Here is an 18552-nt window from a genome sequence, read left to right on the forward strand (position 1 = left end):
GTCGCTTCTTCCAGGTTTTTTTGTTTCTTTTCCTTTTTACCAATTTTTTAAAATTTTGGTAAAATGCCAAATAGCATACAGTTTACTATCTTAACCATTTTTAAATGGTTCGGTTCAGTGGCATTAAGTACATTCATATTTTTTGTAGCCAGTACTGCCATCTGTCTCCAGAATTCTTTTCATCTTGCAAAATTGAAATTCTGTATCCATTACACACTAAATCATCATTCCCCTTTGCTCCTAGTTGCTGGCAAAAATTATTCTACTTTCTGTCTCTGTGATGTTAAATATTCTTAAATACCTCATGTATGTGGAATCATGCAGTATTTGTCTTTTTGTGACTTGCTTATCTCACTTAGTATAATGTCCTCAAGGTTCATCCATGTTGTAGCATGTGTCAGAATTTCCCTTCTTTTCAAGGGTGAATGATATTCCATTGAATGTATAAATCACATTTGGCTTATCCATTCATTCATATATACACATGGGTTGCTTCCACGTTTTAGCTATTGCGAAAAAAACTGCTATGAATATGGATGTACAAATCTCTCTTCAAATCCCTGCTTTCAATGATTTTGAGCATATAACTAGAAATTGAATTGCTGGATCATATGTTAGTCTATTTTTAATCTTTTGAGGAACCACCATACTGTTTTCCTCAGGGAGTGTACCTTTTTTCACTCCTACCAACAGTGCAAAAGGGTTATAGTTTCTCTACATCCTCATGAAGACTTATTTTATTTTTTTTGCTAGTAGTCATCCTAATGGGTGTGAGATGGTATCTCACAGGAGTTTTGATTTGCATTTCCCTAATGATTAGTGATGTTAAACAGCTTTTCATGTACTTATGTCCACTAGTATATCTATCCAAAGTCCTTTGCCCATTTATGAATTGGGTTCTTTTTTGATTTTTGTTGAGTTTTAGGGGTTCTCTATATATTTTGGATATTAATCCCTTATCAAATATATGATTTACAAATATTTTCTACCATTTTAGTGTATTAATACTGTGTGGCTGTTTTAGAATTATTTTATTGAGGTCATACTGGCTTATAATGTGTAAATTTCAGGAGTACATTATTATATTTCAGTTTGTGTATAGACTGCATCGTGTTCACCAAAGTCTAGTTATTATCTGTCACCATACATACGTGCCCCTTTAACCCTCTCGCCCTCCCCCCCACCCCCTTGTCCTCTGGTAACCACTAATCTGTTCTCCTTATCTTTGTGTTTGTTTGTTTATCATCCACATATGAGTGAAATCATACAGTGTTTGTCTTTCTCTCACTGACTTATTTGGCTTAGCATAATACCCTCAAGGTCCATCCATGTTGCAAATGGCAAGACTCTGTATTTGTTTATGGCTGAGTAGTGTTCTGTTGTGTGTATATACCACATCTTCTTTATTCATTCATCCGTTGACGGGCACTTGGGTTGCTACCACATCTTGGCTATTGTGAATGCTGCTGCAATGAACATAGGGGCACATACATGGTTTTGAATTATTTATTTCATATTTTTTGGATAAACACTCTGTAGTGGAATAGCTGGATCATATGGTATTTCTATTTTTAATTTTCTGAGAAATCTCCATACTATTTTCCATAGTGGCTACACTAGTTTGCATTCCCACTAGCAGTGTACCAGGCTTTCCTTTTCTTCACATCCTCCCCAACACTTGTTATTTCTTGTCTTGTTAATTATAGCCATTCTGATGGGTGTGAGGTGATATTTCATTGTAGTTTCCTTTTTTTCTCTTTTTGCTTAGGAAGAGTCACTCTGAGCTAACATCTGTCACCAATCTTGCTCTTTTTTGTTGTTGTTGTTGCTTAAGGGAAATTCGCCCTGAGCTAATATCTGTTGCCAACCGTCGTCTCTTTTGCATGTGGGTTGCTGCCAGAGCATTGCCACTGACAAGTGGTGTAGGTCCAGGCTCAGGAACCAAACCCAGGCTGCTGAAGCAGAGCGTGCAGAACTTAACCACTAGGCCACTGGGCCAGCCCCTGTAGTTTTGATTTGCATTTCCCTAATAATTGGTGATGTTTAACATCTTTTCATGTGCCTGTTGGCCATCTGTATATCTCTGGAAAAATGTCTGTTCATATCCTCTGCCCATTTTTTGATTGGGTTGTTCATTTTTTTTGTTGTTGTGTGAGTTCTTTATGTAGTTTGGAAATTCACCCCTTGTTGGATGTATGATTTACAAATATTTTCTCCCAGTTGGTGGATTATCTTTTTGTTTTGTTGATGGTTTCCTTTGCCATGTGGAAGCTTTTTAGTCTGATGTAGTCCCATTTGTTTATTTTTTGTTTCCCTTGCCTGAGTAGACACGGTATTTGAAAAGATACTGCTAAGACTGGTGTCAAAGAGTATACTGCCTATGTTTTCTTCTAGAATTTTTATGGTTTCAGGTCTTACATTCAAGTCTTTAATCCACTTTGAGTTTTTTTGTGTATGGTGTAAGACAGTGGTCTACTTTCATTCTTTTGCATGTGGCTGTTCAGTTTTCCCAACATCATTTATTGAAGAGACTTTGCTTTCTCCACTATATGTTCTTGGCTCCTTTGTCGAAAATTAGCTGTCCATAGATGTGTGGTTTTATTTCTGGGCTCTCAACAGTGTGTTTTGATGTACAAGATTTTTTAATATTCATGAATTTCAATTTGTCTATTTTTTCTTTAGTTGCCTGTGTCTTTCATATCATTGCAAAATCCAGTGTTGTAAATCTTTTGCCCCACATTTTCTTCTAAGAGTTTTATAATAAAGTTTTAGGTCTTCCTAATTTAGATCATGGATTCATTTTGATTTAATGTTTTTCTTTTTTCCCCCAGCTTTATAGAGATATAATTGACATATGACATTGTCTAAGTTTAAGGTGTGTACACTTATATATTGCAAAGTGATTACCACAGTAGGGTTAGTTAACACCTCCATCACCTCACATAATTGCCATTTCTTTTTTGTGGTGAGAACATCTTAGATCTGCTCTCTTAGCAAGTATAAGTCAGTCTCTTTCAAGTATATAGGTGAGCATAGTCATCATGCTGTATCCGTTAGATCCCCAGAACTTATTCATCTTATAACTGGAAGTTTGTACCCTTTGACCAGCATCTCCTTTTTTCCCCCACTCCTCCATCCCATGGCAACCACCCTCCTACTCTGTTTCTATGAGTTCATCTTTTTTAGATTCTATATGTAAGTGATATCATGCAGTATTTGTCTTTCTCTGTCTGACTTATTTCACTTAGCATGATGCCCTCAAGGTCCATCCATGTTGTTGTAAAGACTTAATTTTTGTACATGGTGTTAGGTAAGAATCCAACCTCATTCTTTTGTGTGTGGTTATCCTGTTTTCTCAGTACCACTTGTTGAAAAGTCTGTCTTTTTCCCCTGTTGAATGGTCTTGATGCCCTTGTGGGAAATCATTTGACCATATATGTGAGGGTTTATTTCTGAACTCTCTTCTATTCCATTGGTCTATATGTCTGTCTTTATTTCAGTATCACACTGTATTGATTACTTTTGCTTTGTAGTAAGTTTTGAAATCAAGAATTGTGAGTTCTACTTTGCTGTTTATCTGGATGGTTGTTTTAGCTATAAAGCAGTGACTTTGTCTAGAAGTACATTTTAGTGATTTGGAAATGAAACAATAATCTTGAACAGAGGTGCACCAGAGGTCTCCAAGACCACTCTCAGGCCCTATGATTCATAAAGAGGACTCAACAGGCATTCAGAAGAGCTGCTAGAATCAGACTTAAGGTTTATTACATTGAAAGATACAGATTAAATCAGCAGAGGGAAAAGTCACATGGACAAAGCTGAGGAGAAACCAAGCAAAAGCTTTCAGGTGTCAACCCAGTGGAGTAACATGGAGATGCTTAATTCCTTCAGCAATGATGTATGACTACCTATGCAAAATAGTGCCAAACAGGGAAGTTCATCAGAACTGTAGTGTGCAGGGTTTTTATTCAGGGTCTTATAGGCCTGCACCATCCCTTTCACTGACCTTAGTTACTAAACTTAGCTACTCAGTCTTCAGCACCACAGAGGTCAAAGTGATACAGCATGGCCCAGGGCCTCAAAGCTTACAAAAACAGGCATTCACCATAAGTCACATCATTATCATAAACTAGCTGGCTAAACTAATACAGAATATCAAGCCGGATATGCCAAGAACTCAGAGGTTATCTCCCAGGAGCCAGCGAAGGTCCAGTCCTGAACACAGACCTTTCTTTAGAATGTATAGTATTTCAGCTGCCTGAGTTAACCCTTTTCAACACAGTCAGGCAGTGTTTAGAATCATAAACTGCTCAAAGAATCTGTCTGTTCAAGTATCAAATAGAGAACGTTAACAAGAGGCTCACTACCCTTATTTTGTACAATAAAAAGATGTGTATAAATATTACTTATTCTCTGTTTCATGATATATTATTCCTGGAAATTTATTTGGAGGATACCTAAAAACCAGAGATTATTGCAAAGCTTTATAAAACTAACCATAAATCTCTTTTTAAAAATTTTATTCTGAAAGACTGAAACATTTTTGTCTTATCTGATATTTTGGTGCCCTGTTAGTTAAATTGATGGTACTTCTACCCTTTAAACTGTCTAGAAGGTTTTTCAAATAAGTAGCTGATTCTTACTGACCTCATCCATGCTCATACCCAGATATGTAATGAAACTCACGGATTCCTTTTGCAAACTGAGTGATTCTTAATTGTCTCCTTATTTAAGTTAATGTGATTTCACTCTCCAAAAACAAAACAATATACGTAAGCACACAGGAAAAAAATATTAATGTATCATGGTGGAGGGAATATTTAAGTTGTTCCACAGGATATTGAATTCCTACATGAATTACATCACCAGAAATTATCACAAAGATATTTCAAAATGTACCAAAGATATTTCAAAAGCGTATAAAGGAAAAAAACGTTATAGAAGAGATTGTTCATTCCAGTAATTATGAAAGCTGAATCTTATGCCTGGCATGGAAGTCAGAACTACTGAAACAGATTATGCCTACAGTCTGTGATATCCTACATCTCCACAAAACAGTCACTTTCACTGCAAGATTTTATTGATAATGAACACTATACAGTTGGGGCATTTGCATATTGAATCAGAGGATAAATGAAAAGTGGAAGTCAGAAGTGTTTGGTTAACAATAGATGCTCAATAAACTACTCCCTTTCTCCAGTAAACAGTTAATTATATATTATATTTAATCTCTAATATTAAGTGGGATTCGATATAATTAGGCATGAGATAACCTATAAAATGTTGATGACTTCTCTTTTTTCCCCTTAACTCACTTCATGCCCTGAATCTATAGATGAATTTTCATGCTCCACTGTTTTTCATAATGAATTTCTGTAGCTTCATTTTTCTCAGTTGAGCATCCTCTATACTTTTTAATAGGTCACCCCAATCTCCTCATTAGCATCCTTAACAAATTCCATGTGTGTGATGATAATATAATGATGAATTATCAATGAAATTTCCCTTCAGCTCTTTCCACTAATGAAGAAACTCCTGCCTTTAGCAACAAGCCAAGAGGCATCCATTACATTTTAGTCAGGTTAAACAGAAAAAAGGAAACATCTAAACTCGCCCTTTCAAGTTTCAAATATGAGCATGGGAAAGCAACAAATAAATTGGAAATACCTGACCCATGGTTAGGCAGAGTGAGGATTCTGTGCTCCCTCACAAGGAGGTGAGCTTGCTTAGTCATATTTTGTAAAGAGCATATCTCAAACAGAAGCAAGAGGGTTAGATTGTGCAGGGTCCTTGAGAAGTGGGCCTGGGCCCTGGCCACACCACTGGCCTGTGTGCTTGAAATACCAGGTAAAGTAACATCTGGTGTTGCACATTCTATGGGTTTATTATGACATATATAATATATATTATACATATTATAATAACACATATTAAATATAATATACATATTATTAAATATAATACATATTATGACATAATTATGTCATTATAAACCCATAGTTTCTCAACCCATAATTATATATCATTATTCATACATAATGACATATATCGAAGTAGTATAATACATATTATATATATATAACATGATACAGAGGATTTGCACTGCCTTAAAAATCCTAAATCCTCTGTGCTCTGCCTATTCATTTGTTCCCTCCTCCTCCCCTCACAACCACTAATCTTTTTATTGTCTCCATAGTTTTGCCCTTTCCAGAATGTCTTATAGCTGGATTTGTGCACTCCACTCCAGTGGCCCGGAGTTCGCAGGTTCAGATCCCGGGCGCAGACCTACGCACCTCTTTTCAAGCCATGCTGTGGTGGTGTCCCATATAAAGCAGAGGAAGATGGGCATGGATGTTAGCCCAGGGCCAATCTTCCTCAGCAAAAAAAAAAGAAAAAAGAAAGAAATAGTGCCAACAGATGTGAGCTCAGGGCCAATCTTCCTCAAAAAAAAAAAAAAAGAATGTCTTATAGCTGGAATCACACAGTCTATAGCCTCTTCTGCTTGGCTTCTTTGAATTAGCAATAGGCATTTAAGGTTCTTCCATGTCTTCTCAGGCTTGATAGATCATTTCTATTTAGTGATGAATAATATTCCATCGTCCAGATATTTCACAATTTATCCATCCACCTACTGGAGGACATCTTGGTTGCTTCCAAGTTTTTGCAATTATGATTAAAGATGGTATAATCATTTGTGTGCAGGTTTTCTGTGGACATAAGTTTTCAGCTACTTTGAGTAAATACCAAGGAATACCATTGCTGGACTGTATGCAAAGAGTATGTTTAGTTCTGTAAGAAACCTCCAAACAGTCTTCTAAAGTGGCTGTAGCATTTTGCACTCCCATCAGCAGTGAATGAGCGTTCTTGTTACACCTCCTCACTAGCTTTTGGTGTTGTCAGTATTTTGGATTTTGGCCATTCTAATAAGTGTGTAGTGGTACTTCCTTGCTGTTTTAATTTGCAATTCTCTAATGACATACGATGTTGAATATCTTTTCCTATGCTTATTTGCCATCTGTACATCCTTGGTGGGGTGTTCAGGTGTTTTGCCCATTTTTTTAATTGACTTGTTTGCTTTCTTTTATTGAGATATAATTGACATATAACATTAGTTTCAGGTGTATAACATAATGATTTGATATTTGTATAGACTGCAAAATGATCACAATAAGGCTAGTTAATATCTGACACCATATATAGTTACAAAATTTTTTTTCCTGTGATGAGAACTTTCAAGATCTACTCTCTTAGCAACTTTCAAATACGCAATACAGTTTTAACTATAGTCCCCGTGTTGTACACTACATCTTCATGACTTGTTTATTTTGTATCTGGAAGTTTGTACTTTTGACCTTCACCTATTTCACCCACACCCCACCCCTCACCCCTGGCAACCACCAATCTGTTCTATGTAACTATGAGCTCTGTTTGTCTGTTTGTTTTTTAGATTTCACATATAAGTGAGATCATTTGGCATTTCTCTTTCTCACTTATTTCATTTAGCATAATGCCCTTGAGGTCCATCAATGTTGTTGCAAATGGCAAGATTTCTTTCTTTTTTATGGCTGAAAAATTGATTTGTCTGTTTTCTTATCGCTGAGTTTTAACAGTTCTTTGTGTATGTTGGATAATCATATACGTCTTTTGAAAATATTTTCTCTTGACATTGTCTTTTGTAGAGCAGGAGTTTTTACTTTTTTTTTTCTTTTTTTGGTGAGGAAGATTAGCCCTGAGCTAACATCTGTGCCAATCTTCCTCTATTTTATATATGGGTTGCTGCCACAGCACGGATGACAAGTGGTGTAGGTCCACACCCGGGATCCAAAGCCGCGACGCCAGGCCACCGAAGCAGAGGGCACTGAACTTAACCACTAGGCCACAGGGCCAACCCTGCCTCATGGATTTTGGTGCTGTTTTGTTAGGCATATATACATTAAGAACTATGGTATTTTCTTGGAGAACTGACCTCTTACTAATTGCATGATGTCCTTTTTGTGTGTGTGTGTGTGTGAGGAAGATCAGACCTGAGCTAACATCTGATGCTAATCCTCCTCTTTTTGCCAAGGAAGACTGGCCCAGGGCTAACATGCATGCCCATCTTCCTCTATTTTATATGGGATGCCGCCACAGCATGGCTTGACAAGCGGTGCATCGGTGTGCGCCCAGGATCCAAACCTGTGAATCCCGGGCCGCCAAAGCGGCACACATGCACTTAACCGCTACGCCACCGGGCTGGCCCCCGTAATGTCCTTCTTTATCCCTGATACCTTTCCTTGCTCTAAAGTCTGCTCTATCTGAAGTTAATATAACTACTCCCACTTTCTTTTGATTAGTGTTAGCATTGTATGTCTTCCTCCTTTTCATTATCTTTAATCTATGTGTGTGTGTCTGTGTATGTATATTTTCTTGTATATGTGTGTGTGTGTGTGTGTGTATATATATATATATATATATTTTTTTTTTTGGTCTGTAAACTGTGTACTTCTTCCCACCAGGAGATGAGGGGGTCACTGGGAGCTGTGCAGGCAGAATACCAGGGGCCGCAGGGCCTGGTGCAGGTGGGTCATGCCAGTGCATTGCCCTCAGGGGAAGGGGGAGCTGTTCCAACTCGTGTCAGCATGTTCATGTCATAGTCGGTTGATATAGATCCTGCTGGGGCTGACGTGCAAGCATTCAGCCAGCAGGCTGCACAACACCTTGTTGTAGGAGTGGTTGTGTGCACCACCAATCTTGCCAACGATGTGCACCCAGTATGTGAAGCTGCAAACCCGGGCCGCCAAAGCGGAGTGCACCAGACTTGAACCACTGTGCCATGGGGCAGCCCCAATCTCTGTCTTTTAATTGGTGCATTTAGACCATTGACATTCAAAGTGATTACTGATATAGCTGGATTAATCACCTCTGTTTCTATTTTCTATTTGTTGCCATTGTTCTTTGTTCATATTTTTGTCATCCACTCTTTTTCTGCCTTTTTATTTTAATGGAGCATTTTATATGGTTCCATTTTCTCTCCTTTCTCAGCATATCAATTATACTTATTTTTTTTTACTCTTTTTAGTGGTTGCCCTAGAGTTTGGAATATACATTTGCAAGTCCACTTCAAACAATAATACTTCTTGGGTAGTGTAAGCACCTTATAATAATAAAGTATTCCAAGTTTATCCATCCCCTCACTTGTATCATTGCTCTCATTGATTTCACTTATACAAAAACATACATAAGCATATATATGCATACCTGATCTAATACATTGTTGCTATTATTATTTTGAACAAAATTTCCTGGTAGATCAATTAAGATTAAGAAAGATAAGTTTTTATTTTACCTTCAGTTATTCATTCTTTGATGCTCTTCATTTCTTTATGTGGATTCAAGTTGCTGACCTAGATTATTTTCCGTTTCTCTGAATAATTTCTTTTTTGCTTATTAATGATTTTACATTTATTAATAGATATTAGATATTACATTTTCATCATTTTCAGAGAAAGTGTAGGTTTTCTGCCCTGTAGGAACTGTTTGAAAGTGAATATACTGAATATTATGGAAGAGGACTCAATCATAGCTATTATCAAGTAATAACAGTGAATATGTGGTTTCTTAATACTGTTTCTAGTCAAACTATTTTGCAAACACTGAACAATCTATGTCACATTCAAGTAAATATTTTCATTGAAAATTTTATAAGAATAAATAATTTTGAAGCTGGGCTTATTTTGTTTGCTTGTTTTTAAAATTTCAGGACATACTAAGATTCTCTCTTGGGATACTGCTTTCTCTTATTAGTGCAACTCACCTTAGAGTTCTCCTTTGTTTTTTGTACTGATCTTCAATGTTCTTTTCTTTTTCTTTAAAAAAAAGGCTTTATATCTTTGATATATAAAAATTATGTATATGTGAGGTGTATCTGAAGAACTTCTTTTAACATTTCTTGCAAGGCAGGTATACTGGCAACAAATTCCCTCAATTTCTTTTTGTCTGAGGAAGTCCTTTTTCTCCTCCACTTTTGAATATAATTTCACTGGGTACAGAATCCTAGGTTGGTGTTTTTTTTCTCTCAACACTTTAAATATTTCACTCCACTCTGTTCTTGCTTTTATGTTTATTGAGAAGTCAGATGTAATTCTTCTCTTTGCTCTTTTAAAGGTAAGGTGTTGGGGCCGGCCCACTAACCAGGGGTGTAGTGGTTAAGTTCTGTGTGCTCCACTTTGGCAGCCTGGGTTCGTGGGTTTGCATCCCAGGCGCGGACCTACACCGCTCATATAGCTATGCTGTGGCGGTGTCCCACATACAAAAAAAATAGAGGAAGATGGGCACAGATGTTTAGCTCAGGGCCAATCTTCCTCACCAGAAAAAAAAATTGTCAAAATTAGAAAAAATAAAGGTAAGGTGTTTTTTTCTCTGGCTTTGTTACAATTTTTTTCTTTATCTTTGAATTTCTGCAGTTTGACTATGATGTGCCTATGGGTTTTTTGTGTTTTTTTGGCATTTATTCTGGTTGGTGTTCTCTGAGCTTCCTGGATCTGTGGTTTGGTGTATGACATTAATTTGGGGAAATTCTTCCTTCAAATATTTCTTCTGTTCCTTTCTCTCTTTCTTCTCCTTCTGGAATTCCCATTCTGTGTATGTTTCACCTTTTGTAGTTGTCCCACAGTTCTTGGATATCTTGTTCCATTTTTATGTTTTGCTTCGCTCTGCTTTTCAGTTTAAGAGGTTTCTACTGACCTAGCCTGAAGCTCAAAGATTCTTTCCTCAGCCATGTCCCGTCTACTATTGAGCCCATCAAAGGCATTCTTCATTTCTCTTAAAATGTGTTTCATCTCTAGCATTTCTACTTCATTCTTTCTTAGGATTTCCATCTCTTTGCTTACATTCATTACCCATCTGTTATTGCATGTTGTTTTTTTCTATTAGAGCATTTAGCATATTAATCATAGTTTTAACTTCACAGTCTGATAATTCCAACATCCCTGATGTATCTGTGTGGTTTGGATGACTGTTCTGTCTCTTCAAACTGTGTTTCTTGCCTTTTAGTATGCCTTGTAACTTTCTGTTGATAGGTAGACATTATATACTGGGTAAAAGGAACTGCAGTAAATAGGCCTTTAATAATATGGTGGTAAGCTGTGGGCGCAGGGGAAACATTCTATACTGCTACAATTAGGTCTCAGTCTTTTAGTGTCCCTGGTGTGTGAACTTCACAAGTGCTCCTCATTTTTTTTTTCTAACGCCCACAGGTAGTACAGGAGGGCAAGAGGGAGTTGTATTTGGGTATTTCCCTTCTCCCACATAGAAGGCTAGGGAGGCCAGAGTTGATTATTTCCCTTCCCCAAGTTGGTTAGGTTGTGATAAAACCCCAATAGTTTAGGCTATGGTAAAATAATTTCTCTTTGGTGCAGGACTTGTTAAGTACAAGATACTCTGGTATATTTCAAAATGGTTCTTATTCCCCTCCCCCGGAGGGAAGCCCAAGGAGATTTTTTTATGATCTTCACTGTGAGAATGTGGTAGAACTCATGAAGGTAAAATGCACAAAAGTGTAGGGCCTGCTCCGGCAATTAGTTAGTTTTCTAGCTGGGTACTGGTTCCTGTGGAGGTTTCTATTCATAGGTTTCTGCTCCAGGAAGTTTTAATTTTCTGTGTCTCCAATTGTGGGGGCAGCAGTTTGATCTGTGACCTCATTTTTCTGACAAATCTTAAATAGCTGTTGATTTTATAGTTTATTCAGCTTTTTACTTGTTGTTAGGAAGGTACAGCAGCTTCTAAACTCCTTAAATGCTGGACCAGAAACTGGAAGTCTTGCTTCAGTGTTTTTTGTTTGTCTTGTTTTGATTTTATCAACGTGAAGCATTGTTTGCCTCGATTCTCATTTAACATGCTTTTGAAGATACATCTCACCTTTTTTTTTTAATTTTTTTTGTGTGTGTGAGGAAGAACAGCCCTGTGCTAACATCTGCCAATCCTCCTCTTTTTTTTTTTTTTTTTAGCTAAGGAAGACTGGCCCTGGGCTAACATCCGTGCCCGTCTTCCTCCACTTTATTATTATTTTTTTTAATTTTATTTATTTATTTATTTTTCCCCCAAAGCCCCAGTAGATAGTTGTATGTCATAGTTGCACATCCTTCTAGTTGCTATATGTGGGACGCGGCCTCAGCATGGCCGGAGAAGCGGTGCGTCGGTGCGCGCCCGGGATCCGAACCCGGGCCGCCAGCATCGGAGTGCGAGCACTTAACCGCTAAGCCACGGGGCCGGCCCCTCCTTCCACTTTATATGGGACGCCACCACAGCATGGCTTGCCAAGCGGTGCGTTGGTGCGTGCCCGGGATCCAAATCGGTGAACCCCCAGCCACCGCAGCAGAGCACGTGCACTTAACCACTTGCGCCACCAGGCCGGGCCCACATCTCACCTTTTTTGATCAGCGAAAATTTCTGTATTTGTACTAAATGTGGACACATTCACAAGAAAATTGAGTTTCCTCACAGCTCTGAACTTTGTTGTGTTCATTGAGAAGGTCTGGTATAACAAAGTTTTCCTCAGCAAACTGCAATAATACTCCACTGTTAACTGCTTCTGTTTCCAATGTAGAGTTCCACATATCCTCTCTGGCTCCTCAAAAGTTAATAACAGTTTTTTAAATGGTTTGGGATTAATAGGAATTTCTATGCTTGGGATAATATCCCTATGGTAGAAGCCTCTGTTGGGAAAATCTCCTGAAATCAACTTGATAAAGCTTCTATTGTCTTGTTCATTCCTCTGTGGTTGAGACAGAAAATGTTATAGAACTTGCCCTTTTGGTCCTAGGTCATTTTATCCAATTCCAGCAATCACTGCGGCCCCAGAGTCTCAGATCTTTATCTGGTTCTCAAGGACTAAATAACCTGATATTGATGAGATCAAATTCTATGACATTTCCATGACCTGATGATATATGTCCCTCTGAAAAAACAAAGTCACATAGATACAGCAATGCTGTGAATATCTTTTAGAAGAAGAATGTGTCTCCTTAGTGAATGTTGGTTTTTTCTCTTATATTTAAGCTAGTAAAAGAGGTAAAAGAAAAAAATAGAATTGGTATAAAATAAGAGAGGAATGGGCTTCTCTTTGAGTTTGGGCAGAATTCTTGAAATCTATATAGCAAAGAACCTCCAGCTTCTCTCTTGAATGATTCCTTTTGTGAGTGCATTTCAAGACTCACTCTCTAAAATTATTCTTAAAAAAAATAGCTATCAGTTGTGGTAACACAGTTGAGGTCAGAATTGTTACATAGTCTGGAGGAAATTTTAATTAGGAGTAATAAAAATTATTTTTCAAGTCATTTTCTCTTAATAATCTATCAGTCATAAGAAAGTAGTCCAAACTATATAGAAGAGTCTTTCAGTATCAATATATATTAATATCAGCATTATTTCTAACTACATAATAGTGAAAACAATTAAATGCCCAAAAGATTGGGATGATTATACAAATAATGGAACACCCTTAATATAATTATGCAGTCATTAAATGTTTGTAAAAGGTTTTTTTTTCCCCAACCCATTTTGCCCACCCCCTACCCCCACACTCTGGCAACCACCAATCTGTTCTCTATGAGGTTGGTTTTTTTTGGTTGTTTTTAATGATTCCACATATAAGTGAGATCATACTGTATTTGTCTTTCTATGCCTGACTTATTTGACTTAGCATAATGCCCTCAAGGTCCATCCATGTTGTCGCAAATGGGAGGATTTCCTTCTATTTTATTGCTGAATAATATTCCATTGTATGTATGTGTGTGTGTGTATATTACATTTTCTTTATCCATTCATCCGTCGATGGACACTTAGGTTGTTTCCATGTCTAAGCTATTGTAAATAATGCTGCAACGAACAAGGGGTTGCAGACATATTTTCAAGATAGTGATTTTGTTTCCTTCAGATAAATACTCAGAAGTGGATTTGCTGGATCATATGGTAGTTTTGATTTTAATTTTCTGAGGGACCTCCATAATATTTTCCATAGTGGCTGCACCAATTTATATTCCCACAAACAGTGCACAAGGGTTCCCTTTTCACCACATCTTTGCCAACACTTGTTATTTCTCATTTTTGATAATAGCCATTCTAACAGGTGTGAGGTGATATCTCCTTGTGGTTTTGATTTGCATTTCCCTGATGATTAGTGATGTTGAGCATCTTTTCGTGTACCTCTTGGCCATCTGTATATGCTTCCTTGGAAAAACGTCTATTCAGATCCTCTCCTCATTTTTTAATCAGAGTTTGTTTTCTTTCTATTGAGTTGTATGAGAGTTTTTAAAAATTATTTTTATTGTTTTGAGTTTTTTTAAATATAATGTGGAAATTGTTTTATTATGATACTAAGTGTCAAAAGGAGGAGATATTACATACTAAGTAACAGTGCTTTAAAATACACACCAGGGGCCTGCCCTGTGGCTTAGCGGTTAAGTGCACGCGCTCCGCTACTGGCGGCCCGGGTTCGGATCCCGGGCGCGTACTGACGCACCGCTTCTCCAGCCATACTGAGGCCGAGTCCCACATACAGCAACTAGAAGGATGTGCAACTATGACATACAACTATCTACTGGGGCTTTGGGGAAAAAAAGGAGGAGGACTGGCAATAGATGTTAGCTCAGAGCCAGTCTTCCTCAGCAAAAAGAGGAGGATTAGCACGGATGTTAGCTCAGGGCTGATCTTCCTCACCAAAAAAATAAAATGCACACCAAAAAATACTTATAACACACATATTGAAATGGTTACATTGGTTTTTATAGAACAACTGTATTATGGATAATTTGACTCTCCTTTATGTTTTTTTTCCAAAATTCCTCAGATAGTTTTACTAATTTTTCTAATGAAATTTACCAGAGAGCAAATATTTCATGTTGCTTCCTTCTTTCTCTTGTAGTATAAAGCCTAAAATTACACGTGCTGTAATCTTTGATACCTTTAAACCTGGCAAGGATCCAAAAGCCTAACCATGAATTCCTCTGTACTTACAAGATGTGCCCAGCACCGAGGTGGAAATGCTTTCACCCAGTTAGTTCCCATATCAGCCAGACCATCTGCACTCCACCTGGTTGTCAACCTATTGTGATTCATCCCCCTGTCAGCCACAAAATTAATCAAACAAGCCAGTCACATCCTCCCACAGGAAACAGAGGGCACTTCATCCTCGTTAGTATAAATCCTGCTCGCACAGCTCGTTTTACTCTGCTCCCGAGTGACAGCACCCTGTGGCATGTGGTGTCCTCCTCCCCTAGGATATGAGGCTACGTGACTAATAAACTGCTGCTGTCAATCCCATCTGTCCAGTGTCTGGGAGTCATGTATTCACACATCTCCAGAACCCCAGGGCAGGACTCCCTCCGTCAGCAGTGGCTGACAAAACACCTTCCTACTCGTTTTCACCGCTATTCCATGAGTTTTCAGCATCTCCGCTAAATAGGATTTTTACAAAGCTCAATTAACTTTCAAATAGAAGTTCTAGATCATGTTGTCAGCCTAGTTTTTATGCATTTTCAGCAGCTGAGCTAGTAAAAATCATCTTAGTCTGTCAGTGAAATTTTATTTTGCTGAGCATACAAACCTAAAAGGAGTAATATGATACTTTTGCTCTATTTATAAAACAGATGAGGCTAAAATTACAGGTAAGGAATCCTCATTGAGCTTTGACTCAAAGGGAAAAGGACTCTGAGATAATTTCTTCAGGTTGGGAGAATGTGGAGTATTAGAGTAAGAACTGATAGTGACAATGGGAAATGTTGGTAGCAGAAAAAGACATTCATACACTGCTGTGAAAATATAAAATGGTATAATCATGATGAGAAATCTGTCAACATCACAAGTTAAATCGCAAATAGCAAATCCACTTTTGAGAATGTAACTTCATATAAGCCTACAAATGTGCAAACTGAAGTTTATGGAGGGATATTAATTGGAATATTGGTTGTAAGAAAAAAATAGGAAAATCCTTAATTATCTATTTGTAGAGTTTTGTTTCTTAAAAAAAGGTGCAGCTACACATACTGTGGCTTTGCAGTTGTTGAAAATGATGACACTCCTTATATACTGATTTGGAAACACATTTGTGTGAAGAAAAAATATATACTTATGTATGCATATAGCATACAGAATATTTGAAATTGCATATGCATATTATATTTATTTATATGTGTATACATATATGTGGGTATATCTGCATATCTTATTTGAGAATAACTTATCTGGAAGGAGACACTAAAATCAAAATGTTGTACATGCTACTGTTACCTATTGTACATCTGAAATATATGGCAAAAGAGGTTGTTCACATTTTTTAAAACTTTATATACCTTTTGAAATGTTAATCTGTGCATGGCTTGCATATTTAAAATATGTGGTAATTCTGGTAACTAAAATATGGGCATCCTTTGATGAGAAGTTTACATTTCCCATTTGCTGAACTTACTCAAGAATCTAAATACACATGGATGCAGCCTTGATTCTTCTGATAGCCCATTCTTCCCAGATTTTGAGCCTCAGGCTATAATTTATCTTCACGGTCCAAACAACTGAGAAGTGCAGTGTTTTTCAATGAGATCTAATAACCAGGCATTATAAATTAAAAGATGTTTCTCAATCTATGGGCTTTTAAATGCAATCAAGCCCATCAATTCATAATACAGCAGAGAGGGATGAAAAGAACTGCTTAACAACAGTCAATTTCTGTGGACATAATCTTGTAAAATGTTAATAAGATATTGCTTTTTGTTTTAACTTTCAGAGAATTCCTGCAATCAGTGATCTTGAAAAAGGGACTAAAACTCATTCTCTTTTTTTCCTACAATGAAAAGATCTTAATATACAGTAAAGTCTCACTCGATCAAGCTTTTCTCACCTGGAAACAGGCTTTGCCAATAAACAGTATAATATTATACACCTTATGTGACCTCAGAAGTTTCAACTATAAAACAGCAATATTAAGTACCTGTGGCATTTAGGGTGAAATGAGCGTTTGGGGGAAGGGATACACTTACCTGCACACGCATAACACACGCACAGTTTGGTTAGATTATGAACCCACCTTCAGGAGCTCGCACGCGATGGTCCTCCGAGTCACATCACTGATTCTACAGGGCGGACTCTCACACACAGGCCTGAGGCCTCGGAAAGGAAGAGCTCCGCAGGCCCCTTCTCAGAATTCCTTGGGTGGGTCCCGCCCAGACTCGCCTCCTCCGGGCGCCGACCACCGCTGTGCTCGCCTCGGCCTCAGGTCGGGCCTCCAGCATGGCGGCTGCGCAGCCCAGTCCGGGGGGGGCCCCTCCCAGAAGTCTCCGGGGCTCGGGCGGGGGCGAGCCGCTTTCCCCCCGCACTTTAACTAATCCGGTCTCCGCCTCACTTAGTCAGAGGGGGACTGCGGCCTAGGGCTCCTTGTTGGTGTCCCTGTCCTTTGGTGCACGCCGCACGTGAGTGGCCCCATCTGAGGAAGAAGTGCGCGTGGGTCGTGCGGAGAAGACTCTGCGGCCGTAGCCGGAAGCCCGCGGGACGGTGAGCGCGGGGCGCCGAGCGGCCGGCGGGGTCCGTCCGCAGCCTCCGGCCTGGGGCGCTGGAGCCGCGCGGGAGGGAGGGGGATCCGAGGGAGGAAGAGGCGGGGAGGGTGAGGGGCCAGGCTGCGTGGGAGGGGTGCGGGGGCCTCGGTGGCGGCGGGGGGCGTGGTGAGACCAGGAGAGGCTCGTGTCTTTGTGTGACGGGGACACGGGGTGCGTGTCCGATGTGTGAGCGTGGGTGGCGGTGGCTCTGTGCTGTCATGGGACACAGGGCTCTAGGTCCCTCCTTCTGCCCTCCTCTCAGCCCTCTTCCGCCGCCACGGAGATATGGCTCAGTTGGGAAATCAGATGTTGAGTTCTACGTGACCTTCTGATACGATGGGAATTTAGATCAGGAATTGTCCCCGAGGCAGGCTCCCGGGAACATATGGACAGAGACTCCAAGAACAGAATTCCTTCCTGGGACTGTCCTCCCTGGGGGTTCTCTGGGGTCGTTTACAGATTTGAGAACGACAGCATTCCCTGAGCTCTGAGGGCGGAACCTGCTGTGAGCTCTGATCCAGATTCCACCCTCTTCTTCCTTCATTGTGGTTGTGTGTGAGGTCACAACGGGTGCAGCCTTGGAGGCTGGAACATAATTGCTCGGCATTGTGTTTATTCTAGATCATTCACTCTTAAGATTTCTGTAGATCGGAAGTATCGAAAATATGAAGGTAATGTCATGTGAGTGCACGTCTAATTACTAGACAGATGCGAAAGGTTTTCAGAACAGGAGTCCTTTATATGTGTGGGTCTACAAGGCACCACAAACCCCTTGTAGTTGTATAGAGACTTATTGCATGTATTTGTAAAAATGCATTTTTCGAGGATTTATGTAACCAAAAAGATTTAGATCTGAGTTTTTGATCTGCGATGAAAGATTGTTATACCTTCGTATGGTTTTGCACAAAATTAATGATCGAGATAATGGGAATGGTTAAGAAAATCACTGACATTCACAGGATAGAATATTATGCAGATAATAGAATTTCTG

At 38.9% G+C, this 18552-nt stretch overlaps 1 protein-coding gene across 1 annotated transcript in view; it reads left to right on the forward strand.

Moving 5' to 3' along the window:
- The first annotated feature begins 17359 nt into the window (after positions 1 to 17359).
- Positions 17360 to 18552, forward strand: part of LOC131396797 (zinc finger protein 607-like) — a 96377-nt gene continuing 95184 nt past the window's right edge. The window contains exon 1 of the mRNA XM_058529230.1: positions 17360 to 17520. The gene's annotated coding sequence lies outside the window, so the exon portion shown is untranslated. The remainder of the gene's footprint in view (positions 17521 to 18552) is intronic.

Source organism: Diceros bicornis, chromosome 34 (assembly GCF_020826845.1).
Source record: "Diceros bicornis minor isolate mBicDic1 chromosome 34, mDicBic1.mat.cur, whole genome shotgun sequence".
In the NCBI taxonomy this organism is placed as follows: Eukaryota; Metazoa; Chordata; class Mammalia; order Perissodactyla; family Rhinocerotidae; genus Diceros; species Diceros bicornis.